Source organism: Pongo pygmaeus, chromosome 4 (assembly GCF_028885625.2).
Source record: "Pongo pygmaeus isolate AG05252 chromosome 4, NHGRI_mPonPyg2-v2.0_pri, whole genome shotgun sequence".
NCBI classification, from domain to species: domain Eukaryota; kingdom Metazoa; phylum Chordata; class Mammalia; order Primates; family Hominidae; genus Pongo; species Pongo pygmaeus.
The window spans coordinates 2,714,544-2,725,574 of record NC_072377.2 but is presented as its reverse complement, the minus strand read 5'-3'; positions in this window follow the sequence as shown (position 1 = coordinate 2,725,574).

Here is an 11,031-nt window from a genome sequence, read left to right as displayed (position 1 = left end):
CTTTCATCATTCTGTTCCTAAACCGGAATCAGAATCCAAGAGAGGGACTGGACTTAGGGGCTTAACAGTTGACATGCTTTAATGCATAGTACACACACTGCAGTCCTGGAGCTTGTAGAAATCACTTCGAGCTAAGTCTTTGTTTTGTCAACCACTTTCACCCCTTAAATTCACCAAACGTAACGTAGCAGCATGGCTGGAGAAAGAAACTGTAGCTAGCACGCCCTGTTCATTTACAACTCATGGGTCGTTCACATGCCCAGTGTCTAACACAGGCTGCAGAAATTTTTCCTGCCACTTTATTTTAGTAGATAAAGAATTCTTTTCCCGAAAAACTGCTGCTCCAAGGCACTGTGCTCACTTTTCTAGGGGAAGTGACTCTGAAACCCCAAATTCCCTGGATACCACCAGAGAATGGCTGAACAGAAAGTTTTCTTCTTTATTTAAATTAGTAAATTCGACTATTCATGCGAGCTAAAGGCAGTGTCATAGGTGTCTGTGTGGACCCGAAGGTGAACTTGTCCCATGAGAGGGACGCCGTCTACCAGGGAAGGGACCATCCCAGATTGGTGGGACTCTGGATTTTGCTGTCTGTGAGCACCCACGTCATTTTCCACAGGTAAATTCCTTTGTATGTTTCTTATTCTTAGGCAGGTTAATGGTCACTTTGTACCACAGCAAGAAGTAACTGCATGAGGGCATGTGGCCTGGGCTTTGTGCTTCTGTCTTAATCGGTTAGGAATCTTCTCCTGTGTAATGTTCTAACGACATGTTGGTCCACGCAGGTTGCTCTGTGGTGTTAAACCTGGCTATTCCTCTCAATCAGGAGGCTCCATGGCCAATGAAGTGAGGGCTCCTCGATGAGCCAGGAGATGAGGTTCAGCAGTGCCCTGACCAGGGCTGCGGCATCTGACAGTCCTCGGACCCAGAGTTCAAGAAGAACAGGCTGGAAACCTCGAGCTCGTCTTTTTATGTTTATATATTTTCCAAATTAAGTATAATAATTTTCTACGACTGAAAAATCCAATATATGTCAACAGTGATCACCCAGCACCTGCTGGGTGACGAGCTGGGAATGTATCCGGGCCAGGGAGGACAGTGGGGGCTCCGGCCTGATGTCCCTGTCAGGGAGTAGGGAAGTTTCTGGGGGGGTGACAGTCCCATGCCAGCCTCCCCTCCTCAGGCAGCAGCACCTGCCTGGGCCACACAGCCCCTTAGAACCCTGCCTGGGCCACACAGCCCCTTTAGTACCTCATTCCTGGCCACACAGCCCCTTAGTACCCTGCCCTAGTCACACACCTCCCTTAGTACCCACTCCTGCCCTGCCGTCATACCCCCTATAGTACCCCGTCCTGGTCACACGGCCCATTAGAACCTTGCCCCAGGCTCGCAGCACCTTTAGTACCCCACGCTGGTCACACAGCCCCTTAGTACACCACCCTTCAAAACAGCACACAGCCCCTTAGTACACCACCCTGTTCACACGGCCCCTTAAAACCCCATCCTGTTCACACGGCCCCTTTAGCACTCCAACCTGTCCACACGGCCCCTTAGCAGCCCAACCTGGCCACACGGCCCCTTTAGCACTCCAACCTGTCCACACGGCCCCTTAGCAGCCCAACCTGGTCACACGGCCCCTAAGCAGCCCAACCTGGTCACACGGCCCCTAAGCAGCCCAACCTGGTCACACGGCCCCTAAGCAGCCCAAACTGGCCACACGGCCCCTTTAGCACCCCACCCTGGTCACACGGCCCCTTAGCAGCCCAACGTGGTCACACGGCCCCTTAGCAGCCCAACGTGGTCACACGGCCCCTTTAGCACCCCACCCTGGTCACACGGCCCCTTTAGCACTCCAACCTGGTCACACGGCCCGTTAGCAGCCCAACGTGGTCACACGGCCCCTTTAGCACCCCAACCTGGCCACACGACCCCTTAGCAGCCCAACCTGGCCACACGACCCCTTAGCAGCCCAAACTGGTCACACGGCCCCTTTAGCACCCCAACCTGGTCACACGGCCCCTTAGCAGCCCATACTGGTCACATGGCCCCTTTAGCACCCCAACCTGGTCACACGGCCCCTTTAGCACCCCAACCTGGTCACACGGCCCCTTAGCAGCCCAACGTGGTCACACGGCCCCTTTAGCACCCCACCCTGGTCACACGGCCCCTTTAGCACTCCAACCTGGTCACACGGCCCGTTAGCAGCCCAACCTGGTCACACGGCCTCTTAGCAGCCCAACCTGGTCACATGGCCCCTTTAGCATCCCAACCTGGTCACACGGCCCCTTAGCAGCCCATACTGGTCACATGGCCCCTTTAGCACCCCAACGTGGTCACACGGCCCCTTTAGCACTCCAACCTGTCCACACGGCCCCTAAGCAGCCCAAACTGGCCACACGGCCCCTTTAGCACCCCACCCTGGTCACACGGCCCCTTAGCAGCCCAAACTGGTCACACGACCCCTTAGCAGCCCAACCTGGTCACACGGCCTCTTAGCAGCCCAACCTGGTCACATGGCCCCTTTAGCATCCCAACCTGGTCACACGGCCCCTTAGCAGCCCAAACTGGCCACACGGCCCCTTTAGCACCCCACTCTGGTCACACGGCCCCTTAGCAGCCCAACCTGGTCACACGACCCCTTAGCAGCCCAACCTGGTCACATGGCCCCTTTAGCAGCCCAACCTGGTCACACGGCCCCTTAGCACCCCAACCTGGTCACACGGCCCCTTAGCAGCCCGCTCCTGGCTCCTCTGGGGTTTCTCCCATTAACATGAAGGTGTAGGACCTTTTCTGCGGTAGTCTGTCCTCCCAGCTCTGCATATGCCTTTCTTCCAAGCTCCGGGTTCCCTTCTACCCAGTGTTACCGACATGGATGTTTTGGAGAGAGTTGGGCTGAGGGAGAAGGGATGAGGCAGGAGGAAGCATACACCCAGCTGTGGCCACGGCCGGTCTGGCACTGGTGGTGGCTCATTTCTGCACCATCGCTACAGCTGTTGGGAGATGGGATTGTGTAAGGATCTGGTCCTTCCGGTCGCTCAGCCCTGAGCCAACCTTTGGACGCAGGATTCTGGCAGAGTTGATGGCCAGGATTGGTCCTGTGTGTCTCTCTCAGAGCAGGGCACTGTCCCAGCTGAACCCCAGAGACTGATGGCACTTATGTGTGGGATGGAGGGGTGGTGGCAATTCAGGGTCCAGGAGGCAAAATCAATCAATGAAAGCTCCCACCTTGAATGTCACATCTATGTTTGTCCTCAGCACCCACCTGCCCATCATTCTAAAGCCACAAGTGTGGAGTTGCATAGAATTACTCACCAGCACATTCCCAACGGCTAAGTGGGGCTCTTCTGCCACTGAGGCCACTAGAAATCTAAGTGGCCAATGGGTCTACTTGCGGGGAGAAACAATGTAATTAAAAATGTAATGGACATATTGCTGTATCTTTTTCCTACGTAATACACACCATTGTGAGTATGAGGTCTTCTCACTTTAGGAGTTTTTTAATATCAAAGTAATTCATGGGGACGGGCACGGTGACTCACTCCTGTAATCCCAGCACATTGGGAGGCCAAGGCAGGTGGATCACTTGAGGTCAGGATTTCGAGATCAGCCTGGCCAACATGGTGAAACTCCATTTCTGCTAAAAATACAAAAAAAAAATAATAATAATAATAATTAGCCAGGCATGGTGGCATGAGTCTGTAGTCCCAGCTACTGGAGAGGCTGAGGAAGGAGAATTGCTTGAACCTGGGAGGCAAAGGTGGTAGTGAGCCGAGATCATGCCACTGCACTGCAGCCTGGGCAACAGAGTGAGACTCCATTGCAAACAATCAAACAAACAAACAAATAAATAAATAAATAAATAAATATTCTCGGAATTTTCTTTCCCAGGCATTTTAGAGCCAGCTAAGCTCTTGGCTAGCGGACATGCTGCCTTCAGCCTCGCGCTCCTTCTTCAAATTCCAGTACTGAAGAGTCCATCCTCAGTGCAGGAAGACAGACATGTAAGGCAACTTCCTGGGTGTTGGTAACATGTAGGATGCCTCCTTCAGGCGACAGCAGAGGGGGCTTGAGGGAAAACGGGATGAAATCATGGCTGTGCTTTTGTTAGTTTTAACCAGGCATCATCAGGAGCTGCAAACTGTTTGCTTTTCTCAAAGACACCTGAGTGTGCTTTGGGGCGCCAGGACTAAGCTGCCTGCCGACCTGAGTGAGGTGTGACCACCTTGTGCCTAACCAGAGGCTGGGAGCGCCCTGCAGGTCTGGGGGATGCACCTCTGAGTTGTGGCCATGACTCAGGGCGAGGACACCACAGAGGCCCCTGATGTGCGCTGGGCTTGGTGGTATCTGAAGAGCCAGATATGCACTGTCTGACCCATCACAGTCACTGTTCATCCTCCTTACTTGCAATCTGGCAAAAGTTAGAAAATATAACGCCTTCTATTTTTAAATGTACGGGCAGGGATACTCCGAATTATTAAGTTCTAGTGTCTTTCTATAGTCATCAGATACTGAGGCAACTTAACACTATAAAGGGAAGCTTGTAATTTATAAATGTGGATATTGGCATTCTGATAAGTAGAAAAAATAAATACTCCTTTAAAAATATGTGTCTTTTTTGCATTGACAAATAATATATAATTATATGTAATTACATAGTAGTTTTATTTTAAATTAATCATGGGAAGGTTTAGCAAAATGTAATACTTTAGGCATGCCATATATTAAAAAAACTATTTTTACTTCTGAATTTATGTTGTGTTCTGCAAAGCCAAGAAGCAGACAAAACCCATTCTGGGATTACTTTTCTAATTCTCTAGTGCTAAAAGTCCCAGATCTTTGTTTTTCAGCCAGATACAATTAATTCTATTTCTTTGTGCAAATGCAGAAATCAACATCTTTCTCCACTGATTCTTCCCTCCTACTGCAAATTAAAAATAACAATTTTTGGATTAATTTAGAACATTTTGGAGCAGAATTTTCTAAATGTTTATAAAAATAATAAGACAATCAAAATTAAGCACCTGAAGTGATCACCACTTTAAACCATGTTGATCAACGGTGGTTCTTTCGAATGGGGAGCCCTGTAGATTTGCTGGGGAAACACGACTAAAGTGGACTGAAATTTTAGAACTGAAAACCTGTTCAGAGACCCTCAGCATCCACTCATTCCATTCTGGAGATAACATAATGGACAACATGAATTCTCCTAGTGATGATGTTGATTTGCAGAAGGCGTTCATAAACCATCTGAGAGGGAGAGTTAAACCATGTTAGCATCTGTGCCATCTTCATGAAGTAGTCTGCTTTTTATTCTCAGAATGGCAGTGCCCAAGGTGCAGGGAGGAAGTCTGTGTGTTGTGGAGGGCTTCCTGGGCTGGGGTCTGACTCTGAGCTTTGCACCTGGGGCCACAACGTACTGCTGCACCCTTCCTGGGCCCAGTGGGCTGAGTGCAGCTTGCAAGAGGGCCTTGGTTGACCTTAAGTGTGGCTGCCTCCTCCCTCACCCTTAGCCCTTTCTCTCTCTCCTGCTTCTTTCTTTCTCTAGAGGCTGGAGAAGCTATACATTCACTTCCCAAGAATTTCCTGCAGCTAAGCCTTGGCCACATATCCCAGTTCAAGTCCCTGAGACAAAATGGGAAATTACTGTGGGTGTGTGGAGGGTGGGAGACGAGAGATTCCAAGAAAAATATTCTTCCCTGATTACAATCAAAACAAAACAAAACACTTTCCTTATTTTCCTGCCCGGCCCCTTTCTTCCTGTAAGCTGCTGTGGGAGTGAGTGCTTCTTGGAAGGGCAGTAGCTGGTTTGCAATCTACAAGGATGAGTCTGAGGATAGAGAGCCTCCAAGGTACGTGGAAGGCTTGGAAAGATTCAGGGTATCGGGGTCCTTGGCCCCAGGACTGATCTCCTAAAAGAGAGTGTGTGTGTTTCTTGTCTTCATAGTGAAGGCTGACTGCAGAAATCAGAACACAGGAATCTGTTACTTGCATAGTAACAAGCTTTACTAATGGTCAATTAGGTCTTAATAATGGTCAATTAGGACTGCTTTTGGGTGCAAGTAACTGCTGAAATAGGAATTTTGGCTTATAGTACTAGCAATACCAATAGGAATCTGTTACTTGCAGCCAAAGGCAGTCGTAATTGACCCAAATTCAAGCTACTGAGACCTTGAATACCGTGTCAATATCCAAAGTGTATTCTCAAGAACAAGCAAGGCAGTTTTATCTATTCAGTGTGGGATGAACTGAAATGTGGTTTGTGGACACGTCTGTCACCTTAACCAACTCCTTTGCACAAGGTAGGCATTCAGTAAGTATTTTGAGCAAACAAATTAACTCAGCTCTCCATTTTCTTGCATGCCACCTTTGACAATGTCTCTATTTGAAGTTTATGAGGAGACTCACAGAGGAGAAAACATTTCCCTAAAGACATTAGGGCACCAGGGCATAGGACTTCTGTTTCACACACAAGTACCAGTTTTTCACGTAAAGATGGCTTTTGAGCATCAGTGTAAATATGTGTCACATCTGGATATGTTATGACCTGTTCATTTTCTTCCACTCTGATCTTCCCCTCTACCTTGATGATTCGGCAGTGAAGACATGCTGCCTTCAGGACAGGGAAGATGCAGAGAGAGCGAGAGGCCATTCCTTTCTACATGTCAGCTTTCTAGTTTAAAATCTACAGTCAGTGTTCAGTCTATTCAGTCATGCAGGTAAGTAGCCTTGTTTCTCTGTACAGGTATCAACCCCTTTAGAAACTGCTTTTGCTGCTGGTGCTGGGCCTGTGTGGGTGGGAGGGAGAATGACCTCTTGGCATTGGCTGCTTTTAGTTATCTCCGGGTTAACTTAGCCTCTCTCAGGAAACTAAGAGTCTTGCAAAGTGTCTACCTCTGCTGTCCTCTCTTCGTTTTCTTCTTTTTCTCTGCTGTTGGTGAATGTACCCGGCTCCTGTGACTCCACATGTCTTCCCCTGCTCCCATCCCACCCCTAACTCAGGCGGCTCTGTTTGTGCTGGGGTCCCAGCACACTCAGCTCCTGCTGGCAGCTCATCCCATGGCTGCTGGTGAGCTGACCAGCTCCTGGTGTGGCACTCTGGGGCATGTGAACCTAAATTCCTCTTCACTATCTGCAAGTCAGGGAGACCTTGGGTAGGTGGTGGGGAGTGTGCAAGGACTGTCTCAGGGCCCCTAACTCCAGCCCTTCCTTCCCTCCCCTGGTGTAAAAGACACTCTGCATATGTCTGGCTCTGTGGGCACCCTCTCTGTCCTGTGCCCATAGGCTCTGGTTCTCAGCATCTCAAGGGAGGCCTTGGGAAGCCAGGACATCCTTTTCTCCCTCAACCACATGGCTCTTGCAATTGAAAACTTGGCTTCCAAATGTAGAGGCTCCTTTGTTTTTCTGAGACAGAGTCTCACTCTGTCACCTAGGCTGGAAGGCAGTGGCACGACCATGGCTTACTGCAGCCTCGACTTTCTAAACTCAAGTGATCCTCCCACCTCAGCCTCCTGAGTAGCTGGAGTAGCTGAGAATACAGGTGTGCAGCACTCTGCCTGGCTATTTTTTTTTTTTTTTCAGTAGAGACGAGGTCTCCGTATGTTGCCCAGGCTAGGGGCACCTCTTGGAAAAATGCTATTTTGAAAGTCAAAGCTAAGTAATGATTATTGTCTTTCAGCTTTATCCACCAAAAATCAGTGGCTGCCTGGACTTAGGAAAAAATGAGCCATTAGCCAGATAAGAGTCAAGGGGAAGTCAAAATATATTGTGCAAAAGAAAATAACAATACCTTTAAACACATTTTACAGCACGTGATCCCAGGACAGGAACTTTCGCAAATCTCCAATAAAGACAATAGACTAGAAGAGCAGGTTTCTCAATTCTAGAAACAAAGTCTAGAGAAGGAAAAACTCTTCCTGATTTCTAAGAGCTTTGATGGAAGCCTCTAGAGCCAGAAGCTGGAGGGCTTGAGGCCTGGGCGATTGTCTATATTTCTCTCTATCAACACGTAATCTATTGTCTGTCTGTCTGTCTGTCTGTCATCTATGTATCTCATGAATAATCTCTTTGGGGAGACTGGTTGAGTCCTTTTGTGATATGGTCTTTAAACTCGGACACCAAGGGCTATTCTGGCAGGCAGACAAAAGCCTGCATATTACTTCTTAGAGACAGTAACAGAGACAAGTTGACTAATCAATTAATTAAACATTTCATTTATCCCATTCACAATTTATTCATTCAACACCACCTACAAGTGAACTACTAGGTAAGGCACTTTTCCACCTATGACCAAGAACTGCAAGTGGAAAAATCAAGATAAAATATTGCCGCATGTCAACATTAAACATAAAACCTTTAAAATGTCTAATTGTTAATTCCAAACCAGAAGATGTTTTGAGAGTGGCATAAGAAAGCTATTGGATTTCACACCATGGAATAATGAGTAAAGAAAAAAAAACCCTGAAGAAATGTTTTCAGAGTTCAAGAGTTAAACCCTTTAAAATCATTTTTTTAAAGATAAAATTTTACTTTATGGAAATCATGAGCCATGTTACTACAAACCCAGTTCAATCCACTGCATATAAAAACCCCATCACCTTGCCTCAAGGTAAGAAAATAAAGTTTACTGCTATTGAATCATACTAAAATATTCATCTGTCAGTACTTTGTCAACCATGGTTTTGATGGCATTTAAATTGAATTTAATATAAATTTAAAGGCATCTCCATTTGATGTAATGAATAATGTGGTGCCACCATCAACTTCAATTTTAATACCTTAAACGTAGTAAGTTTCAGCTGCCTTGATGCATTTATAGTTGGAAGTCACTTGCTATATTTTTTAAAACACTTTGTTATTTTAAATGTGCAAATAATACTGAAGCCAGAGGTGGAATCCCAACATTAATATCATGCTCTTAAATAGGTGCTGTGAGCAACTGTCGGGCAGTTCTGCCTTCAGCGGTGCCTCTTTTCAGCCTACGGAGGGGTCCCTGGCTGAGTTGCCACCTCTGAAAATACTGATTTTAAATATGCTGACGGCACCAGCTTATGCACTGGCCTTCTTTAAATATTTTATGCCTGCATAATGGGGGAGCATCATCATTCTCTCTCTTTTTTTTTTTTTTGGCATAACATTTTCCTTCCTCTGTTTTGCTGTTACAAAAATGGCTGATAAAATACATTGACAATTTTCAAAAGTAGGTGTGGTTAATTTCTTCGGGGATTGGTCCAGTAATAGATGAAAGTGTAAATTGTAGAGATTATTTCTGGTGTTTGGGGTGTCTGTGTGTGTGTGTGTGTATGTGTTGCTTTCAAAGAGAATAATGCACACTGATGGTAGAGCTGGGTCCTGAAGGATGGCTCCAGCAGACGTGCTGCTAATGTCGGTGAGCCACTGAGGCAATGACCCCCTCTGGGTGCCCTGAAAGGTGTGAATGAGAATAAGACTGCAAAGGTAGAAATACACCTGGTCAGGTAGCATTTTGTATGCATTTGGACTTAACTTGAGGGTAATGGGAAGGTATAAAGGGTTTTAAATCAGAGCAGTGGTGATTTTCACAGTAGAAAAAGTCTTTGGGTATCAGTATTGATGAGAGTTGGGATGTCATGAAGTGGCAGACAAGGGGATGTAGATGGTTCCAGATGAGAGATAATGAGGAATTGAGCCAAAGCAGTGCCAGTGAGAACAGAGAGGAGGTGACAGATAGGAGAGGGGATGGGGAGTGGGAGCAGGCACAGCTCAAAGAGGGGAAGGGGAGGCAGGAGGATGCCAGCACTGGTGGAGATGACAAGTATACGGGAGCCATTGCCAAGACAGGGCTCTGGGTGCCTGAGGAGGTTCTGGTACCAGTTTTGATGGTGACGACACATTAACTTTGGACCTGCAGTGACTGGGTGTTCTTTAGTAGAAAGTTGACACATTGGTTTGCAGATTAGGAGAGAAGTCTGTCTGGTACTCCTAGAGGGTTACCAAGTGTGTTTGGTAAGTAAACACAATGGATATGGTTTCTCCCAAAAAGAGGGAGTTAGATAGGGCGAGAAGATGGCAAAGTCTCACCACCCCTTAAAGGAAGCATGAGATGCACTGGTACCTCCCATGCCAAGGGACTGAACAAAGGGGATAGGTTTAGAAGCTGTGGAGGCCATTTTTCCAGATTTGACTATGGGGGACTTTGCCAAACATTCCCAGGTCACTTCTCTTGAGTGGTTAGAGGAAGAACAAGGTTGTAGCTAGTTATGGTGCGGTGCAAAGTGTAGGGTAGAGAAATGAGCCTGGGGTCTCTGACAAGGTTAGTCATGAGGGGAAGGAGGGGAGAGGGGAGGTGGCGAAGGGAGGACACCCGTTTCGAAGTCCAGGGTGCCTTTGGTTATGACAGTCAGTGTCTGTAACTGGAGCTGTGTGGGATACTTAAGAGCAGGAAGCCAGGAGGGCAGGAGTGCAACTGTGCCTTGTGTTGGTCTCTGTATTGAAAAACATTGAAGGCTCCTGAAGAGAGGAAGATGGTCCTGCTCTTGGCATTCAGGTAGGATGAAAGCTTCTGGCAACAAGATGAGTGGCATGGTACATCAAGATGCTTAGCAGTGCTCATGGCAGAAACTACATATCCCTGAGACTGTTGATGAAGCATGAGCTATTTTAGTAATTGATGACTACTCATCTATAAACTGCAAATTAAACACGCAGATGGAGGCTTAATTGTAGGTAGTTTGCTTAGACTGTTCAAGAACCAACTTCATTTTCGAGAAAATAGCATATTAAACCTTGTAGATGATAGTTCAATATTTTCTTAGGTTTAGGTTATTTTTTCTTTTATTTTCCTTTCTAAAGACCTGCGTTTGCCTATCAGATGGCAAAAGAAAAGTGTTGACATTTGAAACTGAATGTATAGGGTACAAAACTTCAAAAGAATGTGATTGAAAACATAGAGTCTGTTTTCTTCATAATTCTATAGCGGTTTTGCTTCTCCTAGGAGAGCATCTGATTGGAGATTTCTTGGAGATACTCAACATGCCGGAATCAGCGGGAATGCCC